At 40.1% G+C, this 27,235-nt stretch overlaps 1 long non-coding RNA gene across 1 annotated transcript in view; it reads left to right on the forward strand.

Annotated features, from left to right (window-relative positions):
• The window catches only part of LOC141374774 (uncharacterized), a 56,801-nt gene extending 31,339 nt beyond the window's left edge, over positions 1-25,462 (forward strand). The window contains exons 3-7 of the long non-coding RNA XR_012381898.1: positions 1,194-1,338; positions 11,765-11,827; positions 11,933-11,979; positions 14,220-14,320; positions 25,305-25,462. This is a non-coding gene — a long non-coding RNA (uncharacterized lncRNA). The remainder of the gene's footprint in view (positions 1-1,193; positions 1,339-11,764; positions 11,828-11,932; positions 11,980-14,219; positions 14,321-25,304) is intronic.
• Positions 25,463-27,235: the final 1,773 nt, after the last annotated feature.

The following is a 27,235-nucleotide window of genomic DNA, read 5'->3' on the forward strand; positions in this document are numbered from 1 at the left end:
CCATGATAAGGAGGGGTCCTGGGATTTGGGACCCGAGGCCCTGCATTTATTTGAAATACCCTCATGGTTTCCATGGTGGTTTGGAGAAGGTATCCTGGACAGTCCACAAAAAATATTGACATGGTGATGCTAGGGAGCTTTGTTATATTCTCATGACAAAGGGGATGTTTACAGCCTGAGGAGCAGCAAAAGCCCTTGTAAGTTACCTTTGGCTCTTCCTAGAGCCTCTTCCAGAGTCTGTCTTAAATGGAAAGACCAAGGACTATTCTTCTCAGCTGTGGACTAATCCAGGCTGGTTGGCTTCCCAATTAGTCACTTGAGGCCCTTAACTTCTGGTGACTTTTGGGAAGTCAGTCCTGTAGACCCCTTCTGACCTGCTGGCCCGCTGGCTCAGATGCCATGGTCTTGTTTCTCCCTGAACATTTGGTCCCCAACTCCCCCCTTTTACTTGACTTGCTGACACAAATTCTCTCCCTATACAGCCAAACATGTGATAATTTTCCTTTCAACATTTGTTCCTTAAACGTAATTGATTATCTTTGAGACGTTTCATTCTCATACAAATTCTGAATGCCACCCGTGTCGATTTTGCCCAAATTCAGATTAAAATTTTTCCCTGAAATTATAATTCATATACCATGGGTTTAAAAATTGTCTTCCCAAGGGGCGCCTGGGTGGCTCAGCTGGCTAAGTGGCTGCCTTCGGCTCAGGCCATGATCCCAGTGTCCTGGGATGGAGCCCCGCATCTAGACCCGCATTGGGCTCCCTGCTCTGCAGGGAGCCTGTTTCTCCCTCTCCCTCTGCCTGCCACTCCCCCTGCTTGTGCTCTCTCTCTCTCTCTGTCAAATAAATAAAATCTTTAAAAAAATAAATAAAAATTGTCTTCCTTGGAAATGTGATCATTTTGGATCAATCTCCATCCTCCTTGCCCCAACAACAACAAAAAAAATCAAGATTATTTTTTTTGTCCGTCATATAGTCCTTTTTTGTGTTTTCTCAAATGAAATGATCTGCAAGACCTTATATCTTGATTTTGGCAGACACATTTTGCTGATGGGATGAGAATTCCCAGTAGTGTAGCTGAAGGACAGGGGATTGGTGTGCCCCTCTATATTTCTTGAGTACTGTTATAGCAATGCTGGTAATAAATGAAGAATGCTGCCTCTTAACTGCCTCTTGCTGACAATTTTCAGGGACTGATTAAATATTTGCATGATGTGGCCGTAGTCCTGAAAAACGCCTGAGAGGTCAATGAAAAGCAATCCAGCCCTCTCCCTTCCTTTCTGTGGCAGATGAAAAGATATCCAGCATTAAGCTCAGTAACACTGTAATACAAAGGTACAGTATCTTTCCTCAGATGACTCACTGCTGTCTATTTTAAAATGTAAGTACATTTATATAAAATGATAATGTCATGGTGTGCCTAGGCTTTTCACATTATTGCTTCCTTTTCTCCTGTCATGTAGCTATGCATTAATTTCTAATGGAGATTTAAAAAATCAAAATGTTATCAATTTGACTGCCTGGGGTAGCTCTGGATATTTGATTCAGCTCTTGCAGCAACAATAAAGAAGGCAGAACAAGAAGGTCTTCTGGAATGCTAGCAGAAGTGTGATGAAATGTGGTGGGTCCAACTCTCTTTGATGTTATGCATCGTTGCTTCTTGTAATGACACATCATTTGGTTGACATTGCCGGGGAATGAAGTGTTCCACATAAACACGTTTTCCAGATAACCGGAGCCGACTCTTTTTCATGCCAACACTTTCACATTTTAAGGTACGAGTGTGGATGAAAATCTTTCTAAAATATACAACAGTTTCTTGCCTTCTTAAACAGAGCAAAGAAAGTACAAGGAATATTTTCTTTTTGATCCAGGGATATCTAATCGTGCTGTCAACCCTAGAGCAGTAGGGTTTGGTTTTTTTTTTTTTTTAAGTTTGTGTTATTTATAATTTATATTCTAGTTCCTGCTGCCAAGAACTCAAAGTAAAATACAGTAAAATTACCCACAGTGGGCCAGGTAAAACTCTCTGACAAGTATCTTGAGTATAGATATATTTTATATTGAAGCCATATACTTGTACTTTCAATATCAGGCAGCAAATGGGACCGCTTGTTTTGAAAACCAAAGAAGTTGGCTTATTTATTCCCTCTCAATTGGAGTTCTATCTCACACCAGTACAGAGGTGGCGTAGGAGAAGTTTTGCTATAGCTGTGAGCCATCTGTAGCTCATCCTATCTGGAACAGTAGTGTCAGCCAACCCCAAACCCTCCTGCTAACAGGTCACACTCCCAGGATTCCCTGTCCCCTGTCACTGACTCTGCCTCCCATCTTCCTCTCGACCCGTAGCTTCTCTCATTGATCTTTCTCAGTCTCCAAAACCTATTCTGTTACCTCTTCCACGATGGCAGGCTTTCCCCTCTTTTCCCAAAGCATTGTTTAGGTAAACACCTCTACTTCCTCAATCTTTTCTTCTGCCCAGAAGCTGTATAACTAAATCCGTTCTCGCTTCTAATAAATAAGAGGACTAGAGACAAGTTATTGAAAAGATTTGATTTAGTTAAGTAGATTAGTGGATTAGTTGAGTGGATTTAGTCAAATTAATGGGTCAGAATACACGAGAAAGAAAGTATTGGTGCAGCTAATGGGTTTTAAGGTTGATTTAGTAGTCTCTTTTGGCAAGAAAAAATTAATTGCTGATCACTGTAATTATCTGAGAGAGAATATGAGCATTACAGGTATGCATAATGATGAAGGGACTTGATCGTGCCCACCTGTTGTCAGAACCTACGTGACCCCCCACCCCAAGCAACAACAACAACAACAAAATGGAAGATGGAGATTCATCCATCCATGAGAAGTGAAAGCAAAAAAGGGTATTGTTCATTCATAGTTGCTTAACCCTCTCTCTGGATATTATAATCCTTGTTGGTTTGGTTCCTTTCAAGTGGGCCACTCTCCTGTTTGTCTTAGAGTGACTCTAAAATTAAGTTTTCTAGTTCAGTTATGACTATTTAATGCTTATTACTAAGAACAACAACTTGCTTGAATTAACCCATACATAAAGCCACATATACTTGTGGGAAAGATGTTTAGCATGACTCAAATTTTGTGTCAAGAATATTTTCAAGCTTGTATGTATAACTCCAGGAAATTCCATGAGGATTGTGAAGGCTTTCAGGGGTCTATGCTACCTTGCTCCTGGGGCCTCCCTTCTTTTTGTGAAGGCAGAAGTAGGAAAGTGAACTCCCAGATCAGTGCTTGTGTCCTTAAAATACTTCAGGGAAATAACAAAGTATTATTCTTCAGGGAAAGACTGGAGATTCCTGGTATATGAGATATTTACATACTCAATACCGTATTATTTGCTCAATCTCCACAATGGCTAGTTGAAAAGTGAGGCATTCTATAAATAGTGTTGTGTGGTAGGAGGGAATTGGGGAGTAAGGGGAGTATGGGGAAGGGGGGGTTAACCCTCACACTTCAGTACTTCTAATATTCATTAGATTAAATCATTCAAACCACATAGCACTTTCCCTCAGATGATGATTAATACAGCTGATGTACTTGCTTGAGTGAAGTCTTTTAAAACTAGGTTATCATTTCATTACTATTTTATTAGGTGCTAGTGCCATTGATTGATGGATACAAACAACATTAATTGGATTTTGTGCTCTATGTTAGGCCAGGGCTTACAGAGATGGAAAAACTATATAGGTGTTGCTGTCAGGTCGCTTATAGTCTAGCAAGAAGGTATATGGCCAAGCAAACATTAAACGGTAAGATAATTGCTGTAAAGGGCACTTCGTATTTGCAGGACCCTGGATAACTTACCTCTTCTCTCTGAATTTGAGGTGGAGGAGTAAATAAAAGAGGTCAGATAGGAATTTAAAAATAGGCTTTCTTTGTCACTAATGGATTGGACAATGTGACTCAAACCTGAGGCAAATAGGCTTTGCTTCCCCCTGAATCAACCTCATCTGGTAGTGGGTGGAGCAGCGGCTCTTTTTAGTGACGACAAGGAAGCAGGAATCACAAAGGAGAATGTGGGTTGCTTGTGGGCAGTCAGGTCCAGAAGGCTTCAAAGAGCCTGGCTCTCTAGTAAGGAGGGTGGCCTTGTATCCAGTTTCATCACTCGTGTAAGTTACTCTCTTCCCATTTGAGTAGAGAGAAGGGATGGAAGCCATCCCCTCGAACTATTTGGTTCAGGGTTTTAAAATTTCCCTTTGACCCGAAAAGCTTGCCTTTTGGGTGCTATGTGTATAGCGGTCTGCTTGTCAAGGGAGAGGGAGGGACAGAGGAGCTGGTGTGCGGGGAATACAGACGCGGAGGAAGAGGATCTGCCTGCTGATGCTCCCTAGGCCTTGGGAGAGAAGTTGTGGGATGAAGTGGGTACACGGTGCATTTTCCAAGTAGAAACCTATGTGAATCCTAGGCCCCCAGTTGTATGGCAAATAGGAAACATTTGTCTGTCAGTGGATGTCGCTCTGCGTCTGTGCCCTCAGATAAAGAATGCGTGCATACTGGCGTTATAGCAGTGACTCCAGTAACTGATCACACATTTATGCACACACAGTGTGATGCCTATTTCCTTTGTGGGGAACCCTCATGATCCTTTTGTGATAACTGTGTAAAGAATTTTCTTCTAAAGAATGAAATCATTTTTTATGTAATTTTAGATTGAAATGCAGTAATTTATCTGCAAAAGACTTTTGCATATGTGATAGAGGCTGGTCCAAAATAAGTAACAGATGTGTAGGGCTCCACTGAAACACAAATATGTGCCAGGCATTCTTTAAATATGAAAATTTGCCATTCTAAGAGATGTGTCAGGAATTTAGCCTTTTATGTCGGTCTAGTTTTATTTAGTCATGAGCAAAATATGATAGAGAAAGCCCCAGTGAACGTCTCAGCTCAAGCTGGGAAGGCAGGGGTCCAGATTGTCTTTTGGAAAATGCCAAATGTGAACTCCAAAGCAAATGTAGACTAGAAATCAATGATGGTGGCCAAGTATTAAGTAACGTACTGCCCCAGATGCCCATGACCCATTCTTATTCTCTGCTCCTTGGTCGCTGAAATTATTTAGTAGTGTTAGGAACTTGGGATGCTTAATGTGCTGAAGTCTTGAATGGATAGTCCCAACTTTAACTAACTAGTTTGTTGGCAAGAAGACAAGTAACTGGTATCAGACCTCAAAACACAGGCTAAGCTTAGAAATAGGATTATTAGAAATGTTTACCACAGACCCATTCCATATCCTGGAAATAAGTCTTTAGAACCCTCTTTCTTTATAAAACTAAGTTCCTTGAGTTTGCCTCTTCCAAAATCGTATAATGTATTGGCAGATCTACTTTTGAACACAAGCATATTTAGAGAATATGAAAATCTTACTATATTTTATTGAAACAACTGTTCGGTTTGCACAGATGTGTACTTGAATTCGCCCTTTTCAAAATGAATTGAGAAAGCATAATTTTTGGAAGGAGTCAGCAAAACTTTACTTGCTTAAAATACCTATAACAGGCATTTTACGTCCTCATTAAAACATCTCTCCTCAGTCCTGTTTAGTGAAATGGTCTGCTGTATTGCCTGCCTGGGGAGACTGAGTGATAAATAAGCAAATTAGAATTCTTTTTCTCTTGTTTATGTGAAAAAGAAACATCAGGGGCATCTCCACCAAAAGTCGCCCAGGAAAGTGAAAGAAGTTTGAGAGATGTGGCAGTTGCGGAATTAATTGTGTAATGTCTTTTCACTAAATTTTCAGACTCTTCCTGCTTCCACTGTGGATCAATTTAGCAGCAACGCTGCTCAGATGATAAGGATTAATTTTCTGTGACCTATTTTCTTTAACCTCTTTATGACCTTAAAGCTTCCCCCCCCCTTTTTTCTTTTTCTTTTTTTCTTTTCTTTTCTTTTGCCTATCTTTTCCACTTACTCTGCCTGCCTTCTACCTTGCACAGCCATGGGTAACTTCAAAGCAATTCTGTCTGATGCTAGGTTTTATTGCATGGTGATTCATTCCACTACATAAAACACCATTTGCTTATAAATGTTCTCCCCCCGAAATAGGGGCAAAAAGAGTCATTACAATTTTTCTCATGTTTTTCTTTTCAGGGAAATGTTTGGAAGAGGAAAAATGTGGATTCTTTACATGCGGTGGCATATTTTCTGTGGGCTATTTATAATTCACATTTCTCCCCATGTACTTGAGATAAAGGTCACTTTTTTAAAAATAGAAGCTCTAACTTTTAAAATACAGAAATCAATAGTCAGAAATCCCTGCAAATAAATTAGCACAGACACTTCACTGTTCCTTGTTCGAATTCTCTCTCCATGACCCTTTTTACTTTTAATAAGTGCTCCAGGATACTTTTCGCCAAGTCTTTCATTCTTTCAAAGATTGTTATTTTTAACACTATCAACATATCCACTGTAAATGTAATGATGACACGCACGTGATCTACACATAGGTTAGGCGACTAAGCCCTAAGAATATGTTTAAAGGCAATTTTAAGTTAAATACCTACATACATCCATACTTGCTAGCTGGTAGGTTAGTATGTTGAAAAAAAAAATGGAGCACTTATAAACACTGAAAATAACACAAAGCCGTAGCCAGACTGAATTTTGGACATGGATAATCAGAACAATCTGTAGCCCGTCTGTGGCTAATGGGATGTTTCTCCCAGCTTTGTCACCATGGCAAATACTTTATAATACACAAACATTTGTAGTGCTAAAAATCCACCCACTCTTGTTGAAAGATGGCCAGGTTTTGTAAAATTACATTCCAGCTAGTGCTACCCTGCTGATTTTTCAGATAAGTTCTTTCTGTTCGCCATTCATGTGCTTAACAAAGGACCAAAGGGGAAAAATATATCTAGTTTGTAAACATTCATTGCACTTTCATAGTTCAAGCACCTTATAAACACACGGTGAAATTTTGTGCGGGCCAGATTTGGGGTAGGGAGACTCTCTAATTTGCAGTGGTGGGGTGGAGAGGGGAGATCTCTAGGTCTTTAGTACCCCCCCAAAACCCCATCATTCTTCCAAATAAACATATAATCAAAGTAAAAAAAACAGCACATTTGTGGAACAAATACACCTCAAAGGCAAGTCTCTTTGTCCCTTCAACTATCAAACTGCTGCCTTAAGCAGTTATGGAGAGTTTGGGGTATATGTCTTTATAACGAATGCCTTCAGGGCCGGTATCCCATTGAAGTGGTAGCCTACTCCAACTTCCTCTTTAGCTTCTGGAAGCAGGGCCAGGAGCATCACATGCATGGGTCAAGAGCATCCTGGTTCCTTTCTGACCCTCTTCGGTCTTGCCAAGACAGCAAAGTATAGCACATACTCCAACTCATTCCTTTGCTTAGAGGGAGGGGGGAAGAAAGCCTTGGTAACACTCCATTGCAGAGCCAAATTAGAGCAAACTGTCATGCGGCAATGCCAAAAAAATTCAGAATACGTGTGACTGGGGAAAACAAATGTAGGCAAAACAGTCTTTCCCACAAGTGGGTGGAAGAGGACGAGTCCCAGTTTTGAAAGCATAACATAGGTGTATAGTGCCAGGAAGGGCCAGTCCAAATATTTACACGCAGTGGTTATATATGAGGAAAAGCTTAACAGAATGCTTGGGGGAGAAAAGAGAACACGAGTGTTACTGGAAGCTCTAGGCACAACACCGGTTTGTTGGCGACCTGTTTGAGTTTTACAAGCCTGTTTATACTGTCTGTTACCCCAGCATCATCTTGCTGCATCATATGGTCTTTCCCAGAATCCCACAGCATCAGGCGGGAAGGAAGGAGACGAGAAGACGAAGGCACCAAGACAGCCCAATGATGAATGCCTCCTTACGGAGAATGACTCTCCCTCACAATTGCTGTTAATTTTAGGGATTATTAACCTTCGATAGAACTAGGAACATTTATTTTTAAAACTTGGGCTTTGTAGAATCAAAAGATGCCCTTAGATGTGGCAATTCAAAGTAGCAATTGTTTGCTTTAGTTTTACTTTGGAAAGCATTTGGATGCTAATTCAGAATTTGCATTATTCAGTCATTGCTAGCGCTTAAGAGAGTGGAGGCAAAAGACCATCAACAAAACTTGCAATCATGTTTTCCCTGTGTAAAATGCTGCATGTCAAATAGCAACCCCAAAGGGTTTTGACTGGCAGTAGCTTTTTAACAAAAGCAGAAAATAACCTTATTTGATTTCACACTTATGGGCAAACTTTTAGACTAATAGTCATTAGCATAATGAAGACTTCTTAGGAGAGATGATTCAAGAGTTGTGTTTTTTTTCTTTTTTCTTTTTCTTTTTTCTTTCAAGAAAAGATATTACAGTAAAATAGGAAGTAAGTCTTGGTAAATAGCAAGAATTTTACTGTGAGTTTAAATATTTATTTTATTGCCCAGTGCAAAATATCTAAGTTCTTGATATTTCTAACAAGTTAAATACATACCCAAAGTAGGTTCTACACAAGCAACACCTGGTGATTGAAGTTGCCTTTTTAAATTGCAATCTTAACAACTCTCAAACAGAGATAGAAATACTACTTTCTATTTTGTTTAAAGTTCATTTCCTGTCTCTAGGATATTCACTGACCTTTCAATGTTAGCCGGTTTGCTTTTTTACTTTTTCCTGTGAGTCTTATTCCCGTTCTCATTGACTTCATTCCATTCCTGACCTCTCTTCCCCTCAAGAAAATTAAATGCAGCCCAAAACATATTGGACCCCAATTAGTTTTACAACTCTTCTTAGCTTCCTACTACTTCATTCTTTGGTTTGTTACACGTCATTTGGCCATACACATTCAACCTTCACAAACCTGCGCATTCACATACACAACAAACTTTTTCTACATTTCTTATTTACTTAATAGATTGCTTTTCTACATTTCTTATTTACAAAATTTGAAATCCCCTTAGGCTTGTATCAGAAATTTCTCGGTAACCCTTAATTATATCAGTTTTATTCAATGTCATTCAGTTCCTGGAAGCAATATCTGTTCTTATGGATATTTTTCTATCTATCGTATTTTTATTAAAACCCATAATAGACTCTATTTTATCTTCTCCATAGATGAGTGCATTAAAGAAGAATAGTGCGAGTAAAAGGGATATTTTTATGGGACATGTCCTGGGATCACACGTTGAATGACTATAAATAAACCACATATGATTCTGTTTCACCTAAAGTGTTGAAGAGGACAGAGCATTCTTATCTGTGTGATGAGATGATTTGTAATCTTCTCTTCTTCCTTAGGGCAACTAAGTGCATGTGTAAGCTTGTTTGTGCTTCTAGAAATGTCTTTAATATTTCCCCGAACTCCACCACAACATTTTCAGTGAAAAATGGCTCTGCAGTTTGTTTCATCATGCTAATTGAAATGAATTATTATACCATACAGAAAAAACCTTCTTCTCTTCGAAATTAGACTTTGCAGATATATCTGATTTACCTGCAATTGGATTACAAGGGCAAAATAATGCTTCAGAGTTATCTAGTTAGAAAAGGAATATGCATCTTAGCAAAAAAGAAGTGAATGAAGAAAGGAAGCCTTACAAAAATGGTATAAGTTCATTCTTACACTTAGATACATCAGTTAGGTATTAAGTTGAAACCATTGTATGAGTCATATTTTTAGCCTTTGGTGACATTAAAATGGTAGTTAATTAAATTAAGATACACTTCTCACCCATTCCACATTCATAAGCCTCTCGCCAAGGAATGTGCTTTTCCTTCCTATTTTTCTTGTGATTTGTGTTACCCTGAGAAAAATGAGACAGTACAGTTCTGTGGTTTGCAGGGTACTGTTGCTCTATTATAATGCCTAACAAGTTCAATACATAAAATTGCCTCCAGGATTCCTTTAGTCTGAATCTGGGGCTAATAATCATGGCCGTTCCCCATGTGCTGACGACCCCTACTCCAGGCTTGCTTCGTTTAAGTATTTCCCGCTCCTGACACTCAGAAGCCCTCGTAGAATCTCTTTCTCCAAACATCTTCAAATCCTCTTGGGCTCTGTGTTTACACTGCATTACCACAGATTTTTAAAAACACACTCAAATGAAAACAAAAACAAAACTCTGGATGGGTTCCACTCTGAAAAGCGGAAGTGCCAGGAGACAAATTTTGACACCAGTGGATGCTGGTGTTTCTTAATTTCCCTGCACGTGTGGGCTAGGGTTCTAACTCTGGGATCCATGTCCCCCTACACCCAGCAAGCCCTCAGAAAACCTCTGCCCAGGCCCCTCCCTTTCTCCTCACATTCCGCTCCCAGCGTGGCCGCCTTCACGTCCCAGTCCCAGACTCCTTTTCGCCTCACCCACTTATACAGCACCTGTGTGGTGAAACCACCCAGCACCGTTTATGATATTACAGGGGAGAGTTTTCCAAGCTCTGACTCTTCAATGCATAAGTGGTCTTGAAACCAGTTTTGTGGGTCCCGATCCACTTACTATCTTCTAACTTTTTATTTTGAAATTAGTATAGATTCACAGGAAGTTGCAAAGAATGCACAAGAGAGGCTCCGTGACCCTTTACTTTCCATCTTGCGTGACTGTAGCACGATATCTAAACCAGGGACTTGACATTGGCACAATTCTCAGTTACTCAGATTGCGTTACATTACAGATTTTGCAGTACGTGAATTTATTTGAGTGTGTATGTGTATAGATCTATGCAATTTTATCATATTGTGTAGACTCGTGTAACTACCAACTAAATCAAGATAATTACAGAAGTAAAATTAGTCTTGAAAATGTCACAGCTGTGGGATGCCTGGGTGGCTCAGTCGGTTAAGCGTCTGCCTTCCGCTCAGGTCATGATCCCAGGGTCCTGGGATCGAGCGGCATGTTGGGCTCCCTGCTCCGTGGGGAGCCTGCTTCTCCCTCTGCCTGCCGCTACCCCTGCTTGTGCTCTCTCTCTCTCTGTGATAAATAAATAAATAAAATCTTTAAAAAAAGAAAATGTCACAGCTGATCAAGGTAAGAATTGTTCTATGAAGCTGTTGTTTCCATTTTACATTCATTTATATCCATCTTCACACATGTTACATGAGTGTATATAAAGCTATGGCATAAAATGTGTAAATATAATGTATAACATAAAATATATTTCTTACTCTTGGGGATGATCAACACATTTTAAGAGCCACTGTCCTAGATCCTTGCTACTCAAGGTATGGTCTATGCACTGACGGCATCAGCTCTTCGGGATCTTGGTAGAGATGCAGAATTTCAGGTCCACCCCCAAACCTACTGAATCAGAATCTGTATTTTTAAGCAGGATCCTCAAATGATTTGACGTGTACATTGAAGCCTGAGAAGCACCTTCCTGGCAGATACTTTCACTGAATCTGGAAGAGGGTAAAATACAATCTCTGCATTTCATTGAGAGCCGAAATGAGGGCTACGACCTTTGCAAAGTTTGAATAGAGACCTGGCATCACAATTGTTTTTCCTTGCCTGCTTTAATAGGAGGTGACCCTTGTCAGAGTCCATAGAGCATGGCTGCCGCGGAAACGGTGACAGAGTTTACATCGGCAAGTTCTTTATTCTTTCAGGATTTTGTAATGCTTTCCATCAGCAGCCAGGGCACAAAAAAAAAATCTGTGGTCCTTTTTAGTTTCCACAGAATAGTGATGTCTGGGGAGGGAGTTTAGCCCACAGTATTCAATAAAGGTGGTTGAAAGCTCACTGTCCCCTGCCTGCTTGGTGCTCCTACCACACAGTGTTATTTTTCCTTCTCTTTTCCAGGTAGGTGACCCAAAGAATACATATGGGGAAAAATAAGAAAACAATGTGGCCTTGCTCATTAAGGTCAGAATCCTGTATTATGTGTCCATGATTCCTGAGGAGCTCCCACTCTGTGAGCTTCATCATTCTTTATGAGATTAATAAAATTATCAAATATTATTCTTGCAGCGTCTGTGCTTTCATCTCAAAAATAACACGCATGACAGCAATTCCAAGTGAGTAGCGCTTTCCAACATCCTGGTGTTTTTGTAGTGGGAAAGCCGGGGTGGGGGGAGGGGGGAAGGGAAGGGAGGTTTTCGAATGACAGTCATCTAACTCAGATTCATTCCACCAACTCCTAGCTACTGTTCTTGAAGTAAGGCTAATTAATGTAATTAACACACTTCAGGCAAAATAACCCACCCAAATATTAACAGAATGTCTTTCATAAGAAAAAACACAAAATGTGTTTCTGTCGTTTTATTTCTGCTTGAGGAGGCAATATTGTGAAGGAATGTGAAATCCTTTAATTAGACACAATTTAAAAGCCAGACAGAAAATTGAGATGCTGAGAATTCTACCTTGAGAAGCGATATTCATACTCAAGAGCATCAGACAATGTGCCACACACAGATGCTTTACAGTGAATAAGGTGATCTCATCACGCCAGAATATTACTCTGTTATAATAACCACATTAAGATAAACTTCGATCACAGCTAGTTATAGCTTCATAATGAGATTAAAAGTCGACCCAGGTAGATGTCTCAAGTTACATTTAAACAAGAAATTCTGATTCCCACCCCCACCCGCATCCTAGGTACTTCTTGTATGCACATACATTTTCCAGTTAGGAGAGAAAGCAGGAAGCTGATGCTAACGCTGGATCCAGGGAGTGCTCTGAACACGGAGCTGAGATCGCACCTGTCTCCGGACCTATTGTACGTTACTGGAAAGCACACAGGCCTGGGAATCACCAACCAGTCTCTAGGCCTGACTCTGTAGAGATTACCAGAGCTTCCCAGGGTTAGTTTTTCCCCTTCTTGGCCCTGGTCTCCTGACTTCAAAATGAACAAGTTTGTCCCTATGGTCCCCAAATTTCTTTCCACCCCTGATATGTTGCTATTTTGTTCCATTGTTCCAAATAATGCAAAGAATGTAGAATTTTAAGATTTCAAGATCATCTAGGGCTCAAAGACCCTCAGGCCATGCGGCCCTCCTATCCCGCTTGAAGACATCCAGCACTCACACCCAGATTACCAGCCCATCCATGAACTGAATCTCCCATCCTGCAAAACCATACCCTGCTGAGGCTCACATTTAATGCCTGGACCCCCAATTAGTGATTCGAAAGACTTCCTATAGTCTTGTTAGTTATCAGTTATCAAATGAATATCTTGAGTGTCTACTTGCCACCCTGCCCCCAGCACACAAGCTACCTGGGAAGTATTTAAACCCTGGGCCTTGTTCCCATCCCCCATGTTAAATAGATTTCTTAAATAAAATGGTTTTAGGTTTTAAATCTTTAACTGCTGGCAGAACTAACCAATTTCTAACTAGTCTCAAAGGAGAGTCTAATAACCCTTTAAAAGTAAACGTGGAACTTAATTTATTCTCAACTGTGCCGATTGAGTTTTTCTTTTTCGGCAGATTTTTTTCCTGCTTTCCTCACCATGTTCCCCGCCCTCTCCAAACACGCATACTACACCTACAAAGTAAGGTAGAATTTATGAGATCTCACTTGACTTAAAAGTGGCATCCTCATAAATTAATGATATAATTATGGTACTTGGGACAGTCGCTATGGACTTATTTGGAAAGAAAGATATTTTAGGATTTTGCCTTTTCCTGAGAGATTGCAGCTTGTAAGTCACTCTTTAAAAGCTGTCGGGATTTATTGTCTTTTCCTTAAGACCCTGTGCTAGGCTCTATTGTATGATATTATGAACTGCGGGTGTTCAATAAATAGCTGACAATGATGAATGACAATGAGTCCGTGAAATACTTGGTGGCATCTTCAAGTGCCAAATATTACACTTTCCTAATGCTGGGACCTTAACTGACATTCAAGGACAACCTGTTATACCAGATTTTTACAGCCCATATAGCTACTGGGATTTTCTGATCTATCTATTAAAGAAAAAGTTAAAATTGGGAAGAATATTTATTTCTTATAAATAGCTGTGGTATTGTTTATAAGGGTGAATCATTTGGCTTACTAATATTTCTACTTAGTTATATGATCAAAACATGTTTGACTGAATGCTGAAATATTTACAAGTATAAAATATTCCAAGTATACAAGCATATTGAAAAGTAGAGAAAATAATATAATGGACCCCAATGAATCAATCGGTAAATCTAAAAGATTTTAGCAGTTTGCCATATTTGCTTCAGATCACTTTCTAGTCTTTTCTTTCTTTAAAAAAAAAAAATCCAACTAATGTTTCACATGCTTCCATCCTTTTTTCCCACAGTCCAAGATAAACATTATCCAGAAGTTGATGTGTGTGGTGGACACTGGGATACCCAATCCAGATGCAATGCCCCATTCTGATCACCCCTCAGATCTCATCTGGTGAGAGTTCTATGGAAGAAGGCTCCCAGTTGACAGCCTTACTTGGGGAGAGATGGGATTAGGGTGGTAGGCAGATCATGTAGGATCTTGTGGGCTATGTTAAGATGTTTGGATTTTTTTTCCTAATTGTAATAACCATATCCTGTTGTTTTTGCTAAAGGAATTGGTTTAGTTGTGGAAGCCACTTGAAATTTTCATATGCTAGCTCACAGAATAAAGTCTCACCTTTTAGCTTGAAATATGGAGCCCTTTTTGAGCTGTACACTCTTAACCTTTCCTACCCTATACCCCCATCCCTCCTTTGCTGGCCCCCACACCTACATCTGTCAGACTGATCTGCTGATTGTCCTCAGAAGACAACATTCTTCATCCTGCCTTTGTCCCAACCCTCCCCACCTCCCATTTCCCATGGCCTGGAATGCCCTTCCCCTGCCTATCAACACCACTTCCCCCTACAAGACCCAGCCAAAGCTTCTATCCCATGAAGCCTTCCCTGACCACCCAAACTCAGCAATTTTCCCTCCTCTAGATCAACACTCTTATTTGTTATCTGTCCTATTGATTCTTGGTAATTTCTTGTCCCAGGGGAATGAGGAGGGGACTTGTTTCTCTAAATAGAGTCCATGTGGAGGCAACCTGGGCAGACATGCCCCTTGTAGTAGGTGACTTCTACCACTTTTTGAAAAACCGAGGGCTTAAATGCTGTAAAAATAAGGTGGGTTGAGCCAGGCCAAGGTAAGGACAGAGGCAGATGGGGTTTTATATCCCTAAGTGTAGGAGCAGTATTCAGTATTCCTTCTCTGAGGAGATTATCTGTTAAGAGTGTTAAAGGTGGAAAAACTGAACAACAAACCTCCAGTTGGAACCATGAGAGCTCAGGAAAAACTGGTTGTTGTGCTGCAGCTGGAGCTGCCCCTCCTGATGGAGGAAGCCTCATCTCCATTGCCTGGCTGGAGACTGAAATCGGTCGTACTGCTGAACATACTGGAATCAGTCTTCATGGCTTTCCATGTCAGCCCCGTCCACTTACTATTCTGAGACCTTAACATTATTTAATCTTTTGGTCCCCTACTTTCCTTATCTGTAAAAGGAATCAAAAATAGAAACAATTTCACTGGCTTGTGAGACTCCAGTGAGATACAGAATGGACAGCATTTGGCCTAGTTTACAGCATCCAGGAAGTCCTGAAAAGTGCCAGACTTTCACTCTATGTTACAGAAGGGTCAGGCTCAGTGGAAAGCGACGGTCTGCTGGGCACATTTCTGTGCTCCTAGAGCAGGGTAACTCTTCTACTTCCTGGTTGGAAAACTTAGTCTGTGGGTGGGGTTCTGTGATGGGGAGGATGGGTGTCACAGAAAGGAGTCCTGGAAACAGGTGGAGCGACTAATGAGCTTTGGCCTGAGACGGTGCTGGGTGCATGTTGAGGAAGGGTAGTGCAGTCAGCAGTTAGAGGCATTTTAGAAGGCTGTTTCCATCTCGGGCCCTTGCACTAGCTCTTCTCTTGTCTGAGATGTGTTTTCAAGGATGTGTCCTTCTCACCATTCAGGTCTGAGTCCTAATGTCACCAGCTTCTGGAAGGAGGCTTCTCTAACCACCTTATTTAATGTTATTCCTTATTGTTATTCCTCTTGTTATTCTCTATCCTTTCTAAATTTTCTTCATGGGATTTGTCATTAACTGATATTATCATATCTATTTATTCCACTCCATGAGATTGTAAACGCCTTAGAAACAACCTAGAACAGTGCCTGGCACCAATAAAAAACTTAAACTAGAGAGAGGAACTCAAGAGTTGTATGGCTTGCAACTCAGTGGGAATGACAATCATGTCCCAACTATATATACACAGAGCACTGGCGTTGGCGGCCGAGGGCAGAACAGACTCCCCAGGGTGGTGGTTATGTCACTTTAGCCAGACATTCATCACCCAGTGGCCTATTCTGTCACCAAGCAGGTATGACTACTCCATCTGGGAGGATGCCTTCCCACTCACTACTGCCAAGGCCAACAGTTTGATCTCAGAATGGCTCAGCTATAGCAGTAGAGGTTTAGCCATGGTCCAGAATATTCCTCCAGCTTTACTCATGAATCACTTAGTTGTGCTAACTTACCCCAACCAATTGGTCCTTCAGTATTCTTTGTGGCCTTCCTACAACAATACTATCAACCCAAGATCTTTCTACCGTTGGTCCTGGGCTACTAATGAGGAATCAATGATGGGTCAGTTCTTCCTGGAAGAGTAGGTGAACAGCGAAGTTGACCACATCGCAAGGAATGAGGCTACCAAACATGTAGCCTGAGAGAGGTAAGGGATTTAGAATAATCTCTCTTGAGGAGTCAATAAACCTGGTTACCCTTGGGCCATATGTTGGGGTTTAGTCATTCATTTATTTACTTATTCAGCTGGCATTTGTTAAGTACCTACCACATCCCAGCCACTGAACTAGGTGTTAAGAACCAAGAGGAATTTTATTCCGTGCACTTCCTGAAGCTGAAGTTTATTACTACAAGGGCTATTCTTTCCTCAGTTATACTGCAAATGTGTCTGTACATATGCTCCTAGGACCCGGGTCTAGCCTCTCTTTCAGTTTGAGAGATTCTGTCTTTGGAATAGATGTTCTGTTCTGCTGCGCTGAGTTTTCTGTGGTCCTGGGCGAGTTGCCTTGGAAGGGACTTAAGTTAGTCTCTTTCCTTTGGCTGCCACTGTGGAGAAAATTGTATCAATCCTTTCCTTTTCACAGAAAAAAATAGCTTCCGGTTTGGGCTATAAGATGAAAAATGGATCTTCCTCTTTTCAACTGGGCAGACATGATTATTATGATACTTCTTTGTAATGCTATCAAACACCACCTGTTCAGTGAGCACATTAGCATTTTAAGTATATTTTCTGTTAGGAGAATATGACGTCTGAGATATGATACAGGGATGTGTGTTTCAGTTATCTCTAGTGCATTTAGATAGCCAATAACTGTAATCATAAAGAAGAAAAACTTCATACTTAAAAAAATCATACCCCACAAAACTAGACAATCAAAAGGATGAAATCTCACTCACAGAACCTTCCAGAAACTGATGAAAGCTAAATGACAAGGTATTTCAATGAAAATGTCAGAGGAAACAGTATTCCATTACTTTCATTTAGGATAAGCTGAAGGAGGCAGTTTCAATCTGAAGAGGAAGAATATGGGCTGCCTGACCAAAAGTAAACTGCCTCCCAGAAAAAGGTACTGGGAAAAACAAAGAAAAAAAACAACAACTTATTTTGACTTTCAAAATACACTGATCTGCAATGTTTACTGTCAAGCAGAGTGGTCTTGGTTATATGCAACTAGCAATGCATAAAGCAGATACAAAAGCATGCTCATAGGGAGAAAACACTTAAAAACAGAGAAGTAGCAAAAAGCTTGTAACTCTGACCTCTCAATTATTCCACAGAACATTCCTGGCATAAATATTCATGGACAAGATCCATGGACAAGATCCCAGCAGAGAGGGGTCTGCCTTGGCTGTTGGTCAGAGAGTACTCCAAGAACATAAATGAGTCCTATGCCCACACCATAGTACCTATTTGTAGGTTTAGCCTAGGAAGGGTTGGGAACATCTAATTTTTCTAAGTTGCAATACATATATCTATCAAGGGACCTCTAGGCAAAATTAAGTCCATAGGGAGTATGCATACTGGACCCTGGGAACAGTCTTGTCTACCAAGAATGTGGATATCAACCAAAGGCTTTGCTATCCCTCTGCAGACTGGCTCAGTCCAGCTAAGCCAGCTCTCAGCTAAGCTATTAAAAGAAAGCAGATGAACCTCTTAAGGCCATCTACATTTGTTGCTCGTCAGTGGGGAAAAGGATTAGTAAAATCAACTGAAGAAAAAAGAATCTTTATTTATGATTTTTATAAAGATCTCTAGCACCTTACAGATGATTATTTTGCCCAGCTGAACTGAAATCTTAGTAATGGATAATCACTCTAAGGAAATCAGGGAAAATCATAGCATTTAAAGTCTGAAAGACAAACATGCCTTGGAAGTTACAGACAGTGTATGGTTCTGGAGAAATTATAGACTTATCTCCACAGACACCATTTTTTTACACTCCAGGATGGTGAAGAAAAAGTAGAGATCTTACCCTCTTCTCTCCAGAGGAGACTTGTTTACATTCTGGAGTAAAGGTCTCTCTCCCTCTCTGAAGCGGAAGATGAACAAATGTGTGAGCAACCTATAAGAGCCCCAAGTTTTATAACTTGAGGGTTCCTCTCCTGTGATGAATTCCATTGCATGTGCAGGGTGACCTCAGGCTTCATTGAATTGCTCAGTGGGGATTAAAACTCATGATTAAGATGTCAGTGATTAATAAATTGTTTGTCTTCTGATCTAGAGATTTTGTGTTTCCTGTTAAAAAATGTAGCTATGTATGTGTGCATATATGTTATGTATTACACACATACATGCACATACTCCTGTGTGCACACATACACATATTACCCAAATAGGACATCACCATCACCTCTTAGTTTGGAAAGAATAATGATTCTCAAAGATAAAGTGCCTCATGAATTGACATGAGCAATTGGCCTATTCCTTGTCAAGATGATTAATTTTATGTTTCAACTGGACTGGTCCATAGAGTGCCCAGATAGTTGGGCAAACATTTTTCTGGGTGTTTCTGTAAGGATGTTTTTGGAGAGATTAACATTTAAATCAGTAGACTGAGTAAAGCAGATTGCTCTTCCTGATATGAGTGGGCTCCATCCAATCAGTGGAAGGCTTGAATAAAATAAAGAGGTTGACCCCCAAGCCAGAGAGAATTCTTCCTATCTGCCGTCAAACTGGGACATTGGCTTTCTTTTGGTCTCTGCACTCAAACTGAAACATTGTTCTTTCTGGGTCTCAAGTTTGCCAGCCTTTGAACAGGAACTACACTACCCTATTGGTTCTCCAAGTTCTCAGGCCTTTGGACTCAGACTGGAACAAAACCATAAGGTGACTCCAACCTGTAGATGCACCCTGCAGATCTTGGGATTTGTCAGCTTCCATAACTGTGTGAGCTGATTCCTTATAATAAATCTCTCCAAATATATACACATCCTATGGGTTCTGCTTCTCTAGAGAACCCTGACTAATACAACTACCATGAAATAAAAGAAATCCAGTCAACAGCAGGTTCACTTGCTTTATGTTTATGATGTCCCTGTTTCTACATACATCTAGGGATTAAGGAACACATACAAATACTAGAATCCTGGGGTGCCTGGGTGGCTCAGTCAGGGTAGGGTGTGCAACTCTTGATCTTGGGGTTGTGAGTTCAAGCCCCATGTTGGGTGTGGAGATTACTTAAAAATAAAATCTTTAAAAAAACAACAACCAGATATTAGAGTCCTGAAGAAAGTTGCCTGTTCTTGGGCACCTGGGTGGATCAGTTGGTTAAGCATCTGCCTTCAGCTCAGGTCATGATCTCAGGGTCCTGGGATTGAGCCCCACGTCGGGTTCCTTGCTCAGTGAGGAGTCTGCTTCTCCCTCTGCCTCTCCCCTGCTCATGCTCTCTCTCTCTCTCTCTCTCTCTCTCAAATAAATAAAATCTTTAAAAGGAAAGAAAGTTGCCTGTTCTCCTAAACCTGTCCACACCTCTGTGAATAGCCCTCCATTAAAGTCTCTTTATTTGAACCATTTGGGACAAATTCATTTGGGCCATGATACATCTCATTCTAGAATTCAATGGCACAATTAAAAAAGAATAATGGATATATGAATGTTCTACCAAATTCACAAAGACAAGAGTGTTGTCTCCATTTAAAATGTAAAAGTCACAAGAAAATTTCACTTCCATCCTAACAATGAATAAAAGCCTAAAATGGTCAAATAATCTATTCAATCATAACTTTTCTTAAAGCTATCAGAGCGCTGAGGTCTCCGAGGCAGCACACATGAATACACATGAATTATTTCACCTTTGGCAGAGCGTGGGAGGAGGAGGTAGCCCCCATAGAAATGAATAAGAAAAGAATTGGCTACGATTTTTATAAATTCCTAAAGGCAAATGTGGGCTAACATATCAATTTACAATACCTGGAAGCCCCAGACATAAAGGAAGCTCACACCCAGTTTCAGAGTCTTCCTCTAGGAGCTCAAGAGAAAAACTGGGGGGAGGGAAGGAGACTGGAGAGACCTCCCCTCAGGGGTATCACTTTGCAGGATGTGATTTGTTGCCCGTTCTCCTGCACCCTTTTTCATGTAAAACAAAAACCTTAAGTTGCTGGATAGAGGCCGTGGCCTCACCTCTAAGGCCTCTGGCGGACAGATAACAAATAAAAGCCATTTGCTTCTCGACAGCATGTCTTTGAGTGAAGACAACTTGAACAATACAATAACATTTCTGTGGAAAAAAAAAAAAAATCCAACACCACCCCAGAGCAAAACTATATTTCTGTAGGTCTATCTCTATGTATATAATATGCACCCAAACTGAACTGGTAATTATAGTTAACCTTTATGGAGGAATGTGGAATTGGTAGTGAAGGGGGAGGGGGCTTGAGTTGTACTGGTGAGATCCAAATAAAGGCTATAATTTAGTAAATAGTATTTGACCAATGTTAATTTCTTGTTTTTGACCAATGGACCATGGTTTTTATATAAGATGTTCACATTAAGGGAAACTGGGTGAAGGGTATATGAGATCTGTACTATCTTTGCAACTCTCCTGCAAATCAAAAATTATTCCAAACTAAAAACTTCATTTAAAAGAAAAAAACTAAGCTAGTACAGACATGAGATGTTTAATGGAATTTTTAAAAAGTGAGTTTGAGATGAACATATCATGATTATCTGGAATTATCTTCCTAGTTATTGCAAAACCTTTACCAAAATGAGACAACTTTTTGGAAAGCTTATAAGTCAAGGCATTAAAATGACAACAATAATCAATGAAACGTTAACTGTTTCTTTTAGAAGTATTTAAAAAACATACTAAAAATATGAAAATTTGAAGCTATGAGACTCAGTCTCATGGATAATAACCTTAATGTTAAGAAAAATTATCTTTTTCCTGAGACTTAATGGCAATCCACTTAATGGAGAAGCCATTCAAGGAGTCTGATGGAGTTTTTTAAGTCAATTTATGGTTCAGATGAGTTTACCATATAGCTAGTGACAGCCATGTCAAACAAACAAGCCAAAACACAAAAACTAAGTGAGAAAAAAGATAACATTAATTTTTGAAAACTGATAAATGATTTGGAAATTCTCAAAATGACTTGATGAATAATTTGTGGTACATGTCATGTTACTTGATTAAAAATAGTTTTTGCCTTGGGGCGCCTGGGTGGCTCAGTCGTTAAGCGTCTGCCTTCGGCTCAGGTCATGATCCCAGAGTCCTGGGATCGAGCCCCGCATTGGGCTCCCTGCTCCGCAGGCAAGCCTGCTTCTCCCTCTCCCACTCCCTCTGCTTGTGTTCCCTCTCTCGCTGTGTCTCTCTCTGTCAAATAAATAAATAAAATCTTAAAAAAAAAAGTTTTGCCATAAATACATCATCATCATATGGTTACATTTGAAAAAAGGGGGATTATATTTTTAATTGTATTATTTTTACTATAATTTATATTATAGAACTGGTTTCTAAGTATTTTGAATATTAACTCTGTTTACAACCCTTATATCCATTTATCTCGAAGACAGTTGGAAATTGGATTTCTAATCCTAACCATGTGAAACTTTTGTTTATCACTGAACCTCAAGGGCTATGGTGAGAATTGCAAAAATATTCTGGTAACAAAATTGATTAAAAATTTAAAATAAACCTGTATTAGATAGCAATTTTAGCAAGAGAGACTACCATAAAATAACATAGTAAGTATTAAAATCAATTTCTAATCCAACTTTTTGGAAGTTGGAGACTAAGGGAGAATAGAAGCTCTTTGGTAAGCATGGCACAGCAGGAGCCAATTCTTCTGCTGTAAGACCAAAGGCAGGAAACATAAGGAAATAATAATGATTGTGTGGTGAAACCAATTTAAATTTCTTTTAATAAAATTTTGTACCCAAATCTTCAGCCCTTTATGTCCCATCTCCAGAAATGGCTCTGGAAAGAGCCAAGATAACAAAGCAACATGAATGACATGTATAATACAACTAAGAAATCATTTTACATCAAGAGCCAGATTCCAATCATGCAATAAAAAAAGTCAAGAAATATACTGAAAAAATTTGAAACTTTTTTGAATAGAAAGAAAGAACTGCTCTGGTTGGCTGGAGATGGCTAAAGGAGCCCACCTTCTTTATACAAACTCTTGAATAGTAACTTCCATTTTTGTAGGAACTCCATAGATCCTTAGGAGAACCGATGCCGTAAGAAATTAATCAATTTCACAAGGCAACATAGCTAATAAATACAGAGCCCTGAGTTTCAGTTCAACTTGGGAAGACTCCAAATCTCGTGTTCTTTCCTCTACCCAATATTTTCAAACTGGCTTCTTATTAAAATCAGAAAACTCCTAAAACACACTGTTGTTCATGCTTACCTCAAGATTCTAATTAAATTGGTCTGGGAGGAGTGCCCTTTCTCATTTGTTTTTCTTTTTGCTTTTTTAAAAAGCCCCGCATGGGACGCCTGGGGTGGCTCTGTTGGTTGAGTGGTCGACTCTTAATTTTGGCTCAGTTCCTGATCTCTGGGTCATTGAGATCGAGCCCCGCATTAGCTCCACGCTCAGCAGAGTCTGCTTAAGATTCTCTCTCCCTATGTACAACCCCACCCCCACCCCTGCTTTCTCTCTAAAATACAATAAATAAATCTTAAAAAAATAAAAAAGATAAAAAGCCCTTCAGATGATGCTTCTGTACAGCCAGGGGAAGAACCACTGCTCTATGTGTGCTGACTCTTGAAACCCAAAAGCTGTCAAAAAATTCATAGTAATATTATGGGCATGCAGTTTTCACATTTGGTTGTATGTTATTGAAGAATCAATGAAATAGCTCATTTTGATCAATTCAAATACCTATACTGAGTTGAGGGATTTTCTTTGTTTAGAGCTCATTCATTCAGTTAATCAGAGAAGGTTTTCCTTGTTAGTAATTATGGGGTTATAGCTTAAATAACAGAACGTGTGATCATTGGACTTGAATGGCTTTTTTGCCCTAATAGGATGATAATGATTAAGGGCTAATCTAACACCTGCTATGGACTTTTCATCAGAGATTGTCAATGAATACCATCAAGTTCACAACTAGAACAGGACTTCTGTGTAATAATCAGATTAAGAATTTGACCCTTATAAAAGTCTATTAATACCACATATGTAGTATTTACAGAGACCTTACTCTGGCAGACACGGTATTAAAAATTTTAGCGATTACTTGCTTACTCCTCCCCACATCCCTGCGAAGTAGTATTATTACTTTTATTTTACACAGGGAGTTCACACAACCTGCTCAAAGTCTCACAGCTGGAAGGTGGAGCCAGAATTCAAACCCGGGTCAGTTTGACTTGAAAGCCAGTGCTTTTAAATCTTGATTTTTTTTTTACTGGTGAAATATCAAACATGATATGAACGTAATAATAACCCTTCGATGAAGTTTAAAATGGGAGAACATTTGTGCATCATCCCCTTCCTCCTGTTCTAGCTGCATGTAGCTGCAAGAGCTAAAAACTTTCCATCTCTATGAGAATCAGCACAGAATGTAAGGTCTGGAATCGCTCTGCTGTTCTGGCCAGAATTCCCAGGTGAGTCCCTGGGCCACTGATCCCCAGACTCCAGCATCAACCCCACACAGGTCCCTGGGATGCTGTGTGAGGTCACCTACCTGAGCATGAGCATCAGATGAGCAAAGCTCCAAATTATCTGCTCTTCCTCTCTGCCTCCACCGCCCCACCCCCACCAACTCTCCTGTCTGGTGTACCAGTCCCAAGTCAGGCTTCACCAAGGGTAACTATAACCTTTAGGTGTGGTGACTCACGTTTTTCAGGGGGGACATCCAGCTAGCTGACAAACCATTGCTGGCTCCTCTCTCCCACAAGTTTGTTAGAAAAAAATCCTAGCATGTTTATGTTCGGCAGATAAAATATAAGTTGCCTAGTTAAATTTGAATATCATATAAACCAGAATGATTTTTTAGTTTAAGTATGTCCCAAATATTGCATAGGACACACTTACACTAAAAACTACTTATTTGCCTGACATTCTTTTTTTTTAAAGATTTTATTTATTTATTTATTTATTTATTTATTTATTTATTTATTTATTTATTTAATTGAGAGAGAGAGAGAGAGAAAGAGAACACGAGCAGGGGGAGCAGCAGAAGGAGAGGGAGAAGTGGGCTCCCTGAGGAGCAGGGGGGCTCGATCCCAGGACCCTGGGATCATGACCTGAACTGAAGGCAGACGCTTAACTGACTGAGCCACCCAGGGGCCCCTTACCTGACATTCTAATTTAACTGGGTGTCCTGTACGTTTATTTGCCAAATCTGACAACGTTAGCACACATAGTCACCAAGATCAGGCAGGTCTGAGCATCAAGGTAGGAAAAAGGAGATGAAAAATCCACTCTTGTCATAGCAGAATACATACAATGAAGGTTCTAATAGAAAACTTGACTTTGTAACAGAGTTTTCTTGTTTCCGTGTCAAACTTTTATAAGCATCAGTGAAAATTGGCTTAATTATCTTAAAGTGATAAAACATGCCACAATTTGTCTCTCTCCTTTATACCTTGATATACCTATATCTCTCCTTATACCTTATAGTAAAATTGTTTTACTACATCAGAAATGCTTTTCTTGTGCTTTTCTTTCTGATTGCAACCTCAGATGAGTTTTTCTTTTCTTTTTTAAATTCTATGAGACCTAGAACCAGAGGGTAAAGAAGAAAAGTCCTTGACAGCGCCATTATCAAAATAATGTATTTATGATATATAATATAACAGCAGTGGAATTTGTTGTCTAGAAGTGCTAAGAGATTTTAGAGCAGTTTTCTAATTCTTGCAACATTCCTTTGCAGGGACTATCACTGTCTGGATGTTCCAGATAGAAAAATGTAAGTGCAGATAATTACCTTCTTTGTCCAAACAAGAAATTTGGGACACCACGTGTTAGCCACAAGCTCACTACAACCTCCTCTGCCCAGGAACTTAACTCCTGGCTTCCCAGCCTCATGAATCCTTGTCCAATTGTTTAGAGTTACTAAACAGTTAATGTAACCAAAAATTAAAAACCGAAAAAAAATCTGGTGATTTTAGAAAAGTGTCATGACTATTTCATAACTTGTCAAGTTCCCACGGGGAGGAGGGAAGAGAGTGAGAAGAGCAAATTCAGCACTTCTTTGTAGTTCAAATATAAAATGTGTCTTGCCCTCAAGTGACTCGTGAAAAATAAAATTAAATCTGATATATGCAAACTAGCACTGGTTTTTCAGGCTGGATAAATTGCAACTTGTTTTTCCTGACACTATCTTTCCATCTATTACAGTGCTCAGCCTTCCTTCGGCTTGGCTAGATGACAAGTGGTTTGAGCGTCCATACTGTTTTTGATAATGTGTTCACGTGACTCTTTCTACTGTTCTAAAGTGCAAATGTCCCCAAGTCCGTAAGTGGCACATAATGTTTCACAGTGAATCGGGGCTTTCATCAGGAAGCCAATGACCCAAATTGGCGTGTTTGTGAACATAGTCCATCTACACGAGCCTTTTAATAAAGGAGGCCTTTGGAGGTGCTGGGGGAGGGGGGTGGATGGTGCAGGAAAGAAGTATACCACAGACAATTTACTGTGTAAGCATGAGTCTTTTCAGCAGGATCCCTGCACGAGAATTACCCGTAGACTGAGTAAATCTAGAGATTAGTCTGTGGTGTCTTTTGTGTACTAAAATGCAGCACATTTTTTCCAGGCCTAAGCCCTTTCCTGAAAATGGGTTTCTAATATTATGTCTAAATTCCTTGTTCACTGAACCTATAAGGAACTTACGGAGCAATGGAATTAAAAGATTAAACCTCCAGCCACTTGTGCTAAGTCTTTAAATACCTTATGGAGCCCAGTTTACATAGCAACCCAGTCTACAATGGGAGTTGCACAACTCAGTTGCTTTTGGAGAGTCTTAGAGACTCAGGTGTTAGGAGAATTTTTTCTGCCCTGCGTTCCTATTGCAACCACAGGCCCAGGGGCATTAGAGTTCTTCCTCGTGCACAGCGTTAAGGTTTCCCACACGGCTGTACCTAGTTAAGCTGTGTATAGGTTTCATTTTAAATATTACCCGGTGACCACGCATGATCTTGGCATGGAAATAAGGTCCTCTTCAGACATCATGGGCAGCTTCCTGAGTAATCTCATCTCACAGCGTGTCAGAACTGGATAGAGCTTTAGAAATAAATACATGCCAGCTAATTTTTATAGATGAGAAAAATGAGGCCTAGAAGAGTTAACAAGAACAAGAACAAGAACAGCAACAACAGAACAACAATAAATAGTAGTAGTAATGACTAACATTTGTTGAGCACTTTCTCCATGCTGGAAACAACTACTCTTCGTGCATGATTTTTTTTTTACTTCTCACCGCAGGCCTGTGAGTTCTGTGTTAATATTTTCCTTAATACGTGCTTTTGTACCACAGCCTTTCCTTCTCTCCTGGGGTGGGGGTGGGAGGGGGGATCATCAGTCCAGCATGTCTTCCCTCTCTCTCCTATATGGTCACTTATTAGCCATCCATTAGATCATGCCCATTAGAAGGCAAGCATGGTGTTATTTCTTTTCCTTGAAAGGACTAAATAACAGGGGTGCCTGGGTGGCTCAGTCAGTTAAGCATCTGCTTTCGGCTCAGGTCATGTTCCCAGGGTCCTGGGATCGAGCCCCACACTGGGCTCCCTGCTCAGTGGGGAGTCTGCTTCTCCCTCTCCCCCTGTCCCTCCCTCTGCTCATGCTCTTTCTCTCTCTCAAATAAAT

Source organism: Callorhinus ursinus, unplaced genomic scaffold, assembly GCF_003265705.2.
Source record: "Callorhinus ursinus isolate GAN/ISIS: 27379988/994484 unplaced genomic scaffold, GSC_fseal_2.0 scaffold2, whole genome shotgun sequence".
NCBI lineage: Eukaryota > Metazoa > Chordata > Mammalia > Carnivora > Otariidae > Callorhinus > Callorhinus ursinus.